The sequence below is a fragment of the Tenebrio molitor genome, chromosome 4 (genome assembly GCF_963966145.1).
Source record: "Tenebrio molitor chromosome 4, icTenMoli1.1, whole genome shotgun sequence".
In the NCBI taxonomy this organism is placed as follows: Eukaryota; Metazoa; Arthropoda; class Insecta; order Coleoptera; family Tenebrionidae; genus Tenebrio; species Tenebrio molitor.
In genome coordinates this window covers 21,047,669-21,054,064 of record NC_091049.1, presented here as the reverse complement: position 1 = coordinate 21,054,064, position 6,396 = coordinate 21,047,669, and the positions used below count along the sequence as shown (strand labels likewise).

General features: G+C 32.1%; 2 long non-coding RNA genes across 3 annotated transcripts; one reads left to right on the top strand and one right to left on the bottom strand.

Annotated features, from left to right (window-relative positions):
* The first annotated feature begins 293 nt into the window (after positions 1-293).
* On the top strand, positions 294-1,156 carry LOC138127798 (uncharacterized). The gene is made up of 2 exons (XR_011158423.1): positions 294-971; positions 1,026-1,156. It is a non-coding gene; the product is annotated as an uncharacterized lncRNA (long non-coding RNA).
* Positions 1,157-3,267: 2,111 nt separating this feature from the next.
* Positions 3,268-6,321, bottom strand: LOC138127797 (uncharacterized). Of its 2 annotated transcripts, XR_011158422.1 has the most exons (5): positions 6,059-6,321; positions 5,766-6,011; positions 5,509-5,624; positions 4,054-5,180; positions 3,276-4,003 (listed from the first exon to the last, which is right to left on the bottom strand). It is a non-coding gene; the product is annotated as an uncharacterized lncRNA (long non-coding RNA). The 2 variants fall into 2 exon arrangements; XR_011158421.1 differs by having other exon boundaries at positions 3,268-4,003; positions 5,766-6,321.
* Positions 6,322-6,396: the final 75 nt, after the last annotated feature.

The window sequence follows — 6,396 nt, the reverse complement described above, 5'->3', positions numbered from 1 at the left end:
TATGCAAGATAAGTTTATTAAATAATCGAAATGTGAACCATTTGTCTCCAACTCCATACAATAATAAAGATTTTGCTCAAATGCATTTTTAATATGCTGCAATACTTCCGCTGTTATTCTACGCCACTCATGTACAATTATTTAGCGAAATTTTACAATTGTGGTGCGTTGTATTGCATCACATACACTCTTTAAGTGCCCCCAGAAGAAATAATACGAAGGAACCAAATCGGGTGATCTTGCGAGCCACTCAACTGGACTGCTTCTGCCAGTCCAGTGACGAAGAGGAAGAATTCTGTTGTCCAAATGTAGTCTAGCAGCTGCAGCAAGGACGTAAACATGGAAGAGACATGAATTGTCACAGAGGTAGCCGTCATTTAGTCTTGTCTTTGTTTGAATTTTTTAATCAAGTTTTTGAAAAGTTTGGCAAATGTGAGCGGTCCATGTCATTTCTGTGTCTGTATTCATTCTTTGGTTTAACCCTCACACTTGACAGCTGCTGAAAGAAAATAATGAGTACTACAAGTATGTTTACTCAACGCTACAGGTAAGTAGATACGAGTAGGTATCCGGGTGTTATGGAAATTCACATATTATCTATTCACTTTGATTGTGACCACAACGAAAAACATAGTAGGCGCTGTTTAGCTGTGTGCTACATACGTTTTACACTAAATATTTGTGTGGTGTGAACATGATGGTAAATGTCAGAATTGTCAAAACTTGACCATGGTAGTAAAGCAATGATTTTAATGTATTTATCAATATTAATAACGGAAATCAATATTTGAAATAGGAGAAACTAAAAACGTCTGTCTGATTCTGTGATCACGTCTGTTGAAAAGTGGAGTTATATCCAGGTACAGATTATTTAACGTAAAAACTTCGAAATCACCTCATGCAATTCTCGATATTAATGAAGAACGAAGGAAATGGTAATTTGGCAGTAAGACAAACGCGAAAAATGCCTGGTATAAAGGTAATCAGAACTTTCAATTAGCATTGATTAATACAAATATTTTCAGATAAAAACTAATCAGACAGAAAGTTCAAAAAAATGATTTACAGGGGATGAAAAGGCAGAAGATATCAAACTACAACACTTACTAGCCAAAATGTACAACAAAAAAGCACAAATAGAGTTAACTTTATTGGTGATGTTCATTTTTGTGAGTTGTTTTCCCGTTGGCTTCAATAAATGTCTCGAAACAAGTCAATATTAACCGTTTGGTCCCAACTTTGAGAAGACGACGTGTCATTTTCTTTTTGAATTGTAAAATTTTGTACCAAAACTCAATTTTATAGATATGCGCACAGTGCACGTTGAAAAACGTTTGCGCAAGTCGTTCTCCGTTCTTTCTTCTGTGAGCGTGACGTTTCTGTCAAAATGGCGCCTCCGAGAGTTGCCAACTGCGACTGGATTTAGTGTTATCTAAAATTCCCTATCAATAACCTAGCAACTGAAAAGTTACTAGGGAGTGGTCACAATCAAAATGAATAGATTTACCAATAGGACTCGTTAAAATAAACATTTTTTTTTATTTATCACTTTTTCCGCAAATTCTTCCAAACAGAGTTAAAATTAAATATAATTTGCACCCTAAAATCCATAAACGCTCATGTCTTTACACATCCATTATCCATTGATAACGAGGCACGAAAAAAAATTACCTACTCCATTAAAATACTCGAATGAAAAACAATAAAAACTGTTAGTATTAGAACAGCGATCGTTCTTTCTTTAAAAAAATTGCAGTGTTTATCCAAGGTATCTAAAATAACAAGACTTAATTTTCTTATCGAATATACATATTTTTCAATTTTACGAGTTGAATTTGGGCATTTTTATTCTGGTTAGCTCGAGGGTTTAACCTTTGAATAAAAATGCCCAAATATGAACGAGTAAAATTGTCTAAGGCAAAAATGTTTAATTGAAAATTGGGAAATTTATCAGATATAAAAAATTAGGTCGTGTTAGTTTTGGCAAGATTAATTCCAGAATACAAACTTTAACGTTAATTATTTATTTTTTCTAACACTAATATCTTATACTGTTTCCATGGTGCATTTGAGCTCACACCTTATGTTTCTCATAAAATACGCTTGTCTCTATAAGGCACGTCGTCAATAGCAACGTATCTTATAGAGTCATAAAATACGCTCACACACATCATTCAAGTAACATTTTATTCATCATTTTTACAGTAATTATCACAAAAGTGAAAAGTACAATTATTGAATTGGAATTGCCATATTAGCTTCGTGCTCTTGTTCCTAACATCTTCTTCTTTAACTTCTGCTGTTTCATCCAATGCAAGTGCCCGGCCATCGAAAATGGCAATCTTTACATTTTCTTCAAATGATTCTTGCCGTAGTGTGAATTAACTTTTAATGAAGTTCTACACGCTTACCCCATATCAAGAAAAGCCGAAATGACATCTTCCGTTACCTCCGTGATGCTTTTTTTTATTGTTCCGGCCTTGAAACCAAACATACACCTTTTCGTATGCACTTTTAGACTTCATTGGTAACAAATTGCCCCTTTTTTCTTATTTCTTCTGGAACGTTTTGGCACATTTCAACGATGAAAATTGTTTTTTTCCAAATTTGTTGATATTATTACCATAGTACCCACGGCAACCTCCGCATTTTGTGTATTGTGACGCGCCTCGAATAATTTCTGAATTTATTAAAATTTCTGATAAGATGTTAGTGTTAGAAAAAATCTTGAAGACAACGCGTGTTTTATAGTTTAAAAATCTCGATCTATTAAATCCTCGCTCCCTGCGGTCGCTCTGATTTAAACTACGATCTCGATTTTTAAATCGTCTATAAAACCCTTGTTGTCTTAATAGCTATATAATATCTACAGTTATTAAAAACACAATTATTAAAAACAATTTGAGAATCTGACAATGCAATTTTAATCACTTTTGACAAAATGACAGATGACAGATGAAAGCAAGCACTCTGACTGGCTGAACACGCACGTTTGATGTACAGTTGGATTTAAAAAAACGGGACATATTAAAAAAAGTTGACACAATTTTTTTGGTTTTTTAATAGAGATATGTAGGTTAGAATTATGGTCAAAATTCAGTGACATTTTTAAAAATTATTTGATAGGTATTGTCAAGTAGACAACAGACATTTTTTTAATCACTAATGATTAATGATACTATTATGAAACGTAGAAACGTCTCACAATATTTTCATTCAATAAAAGGCTTAAACTTTATGGTTTTTTCAATGAAATGTTTATCCTCTTGAACATACTAGTAGGTAGGTATGTTAATTCTGCTCTTTCCTTTTACTTAAGCCTATTTGGATTAGGTACATTATGTTCTAAATGAAAAGGTTGGATGTTTTTTTTTTAATTCCAAATGATGTAATTTCTGTAGTGTAAGAAAATACATTTAAATGAGTTAAATTTTTTGATCGATTGTTAATTGTCCTTTACTAATCTGGTTCTGTATTTGCGTCGTCTATTTATTGGGACATTGGTACGGTGTCAAAAATCTTACCTAAAAAATGATGTATTACCTTGATGCGTTCGCAGAGAGGGTTTATGTTCTCCCAGCAATCAGGTAGGCTGGTCAAATGTGTCCTAAACACTTCCTAACAAATGTCCTGAGTGCGTTTTTGATTTCGTAAGTTAAATTCAACTGAGTGAAGTACAATGGGTAAAGTTGTAAGCGCTACTCATTGCGGTTCTTCAAGTAATTCTCGTGTCTACCGAGCCGCCACAGGTCTATTGTTTGGTAGCAAACTAATGTCATTCTATTGTGTCTTTACAAGGAATCTTTAACACACAAACCCAACTTTATCCTCTTTGTTGCCTGTTTATCTCATACAATGCTTTGTCGACTCTCAGCCATCTTGAACTCACACCGCAGTCTCTTGATGGTTCTTTGTGGGTCTTGAGTTTACATTCCTAATCCTTGCTTCTTAGAAGCTCCTTCTCAAAAATCTTGAGCTCATAATCTCACTTGTGAGATGTTAACTATAATCGCAAAGATTCTACTTTTGAATTGTTGCAAAACAAATACCTACGACCGTCGAGCCTCGACCGTTGCTAATAGAAGAATGTTTTATTGCTGTCCTCACTCAATGCTTTTGTTACTCAATGGAACCAGCTCAACTGAACTAACCACTTTAGCAGGCAAATGTAAAATTCTGATTCAACTGTTTTTACAATTATAATTTGTTGGTCATGTCTTTGCGAAACAAAAAACTATAAATATTGTTAATCTTTTAAAAACCTTGTTTACTATACTCTAAATAATGTAAGAAGTGTCATGTCAAACGGGACAGTGGCGCTGATGGCTGTGTAATTTCATTAAAAATAAAAATTTTGAGCTAATAAAAGTTTCGATTTGCAACAAAAATTGAAAAGTGGATGTCAAATAAAGTAGTTTTGAATGTTCCTACTTTAAATTTTTTAAATCGTTACCATAAATGTCCATTAGTTCATATTTTTGCCGTGGGACTTCTTAATAAATATCCCTGATATTTCTTTCATATTCTTATTCTATAAGAAATATATAAAAAACTCTTCTAACTCATCTCTCATTTAAATAAATTGATTTGAACAGTTATAATTTTTTTATTATTATTTAAATAAAGTTTTATACAGGTATCCCCAAAAAAAAAGACGAGTCCATAAGTCTCTTATTTATTGGAGGATTTTAATTATTTTACACCAAATTAAATGGTTATGAATAAGCTACAAAAAGGCCTAATAAATTCCCATATAGCCCTAAGGGCTTCAAGGCTAAACTGTTAAAAAAAAATTTTTTAATGGAAACACATGTTTTTTTAAGTAATTCTAATAGAGATTTTTATTCTGAAAACAACAATGTATCACAAGTATACACTTACATACCAAAAATACAAAAAAAAAAAAATTGTAAAAAAACGCTCCTATCGTCTCCGATAAATAAGGAACCTATATAATCCATAAGATAGGTATTCAAAATTTATATCATTTGCTTTTTTAAACTTCGTTATTATTTATTCAACAGTTTAGATAATTAATAATATTCAAAAAACTCTATTTTTTACATATTTAAAGCCATCTTACATTGGCGATGATGTAGAGACAATATCCAAGAGACCTCCTTTACCGAAGATTGAAGAATTCAGGAACAACAATAAATCATTCTTGCATTACATTGAATCTACAAGTGATCACAGAAAATATTCTAAATCAAGGGTCATTCATTATTAGTAAGTGCTTATTCACAATGGACATAAGACATAAGAAATACATAAGAGATACCTAAAAATAATTAATAAATTTGGGCAATTGGAAAATAATTTATGTGTGCATATAACTCGAATATGATTCTCCATGCCTTTTTGTACACAACGATAATGTTCACTGAGGTCACTTCTCATAAGTTACGTAAAAATTAATAATATATCCACTGCATGTATCATGAATTTCTTATGCCTTATGTCAAGCTTATGTCCATTGTGAATAAGCACTAATGTTAAACTGATTACCTTTGTTTGTTCTTAATATCTGCACAGCCTAGAGATGGATCTTTCTCCTGTAATAAAGTAAGTATGAACTATGACGTATGGTAATGCTGTTGTTAAACTCATCTTGAGTGCCTTTCCTAAAAAATATAACAGTCATTGGAGACATCAATTAATTACCTACACAACACATAAGTTCGGAAGTTATTTTTATTACCTACCATATTTTGTTTACCTTATTGCAAATCCTTTTTTTTTAATAAAACAAAACAAAAATTCACCTTTCATTCAAACATTCATAGATGATTTGTTGCTTTTGTTAATATTGTTCTTGTTGTTCGGTAGATCTTCTTTGGGCGATCATGATCCAAGACATTTTTCGGTCCTGCAGGTTGAAGAAAGCATTTATTATTTTATTCCCTCATTCACTGAAATCATGCTGAAAAATTCATTTCTTCAATCAACTCAGGTAACTATATATATTATAATCAGATCAGTTTCATTTGTCCCAGTGTTTTCGTCCAAATCTAAAAAAAATAACAAAGCTAGGTGGCATTTGTTTTTTAATACCTACTGGAATCTATTTTGAAAAACACCATAATGACAGTTGACTATCATATTATAATAATTTATGACGCCTTCGGTGCAATTTACATCACAAATTTCAATAATCTTTTAGTCATGTATTTATTATTTATTACATTTCTTGTGAAGTATATTTCTAAAAATAGAATATGCCTAATTAATTAATCATGGCAATCTTTTAATAAAATATGGTGTTTCGGTGGTGTCATTTTTGCTAATTCATTTAAAAACTACCGGAATCGTCGTTGAAATCCGGCGTTTTTAACCGGAAAGTGTGAATCCGAAGTGCATCCGAAGCTCCAGACGGTCATGCTGCACAAAGAATTG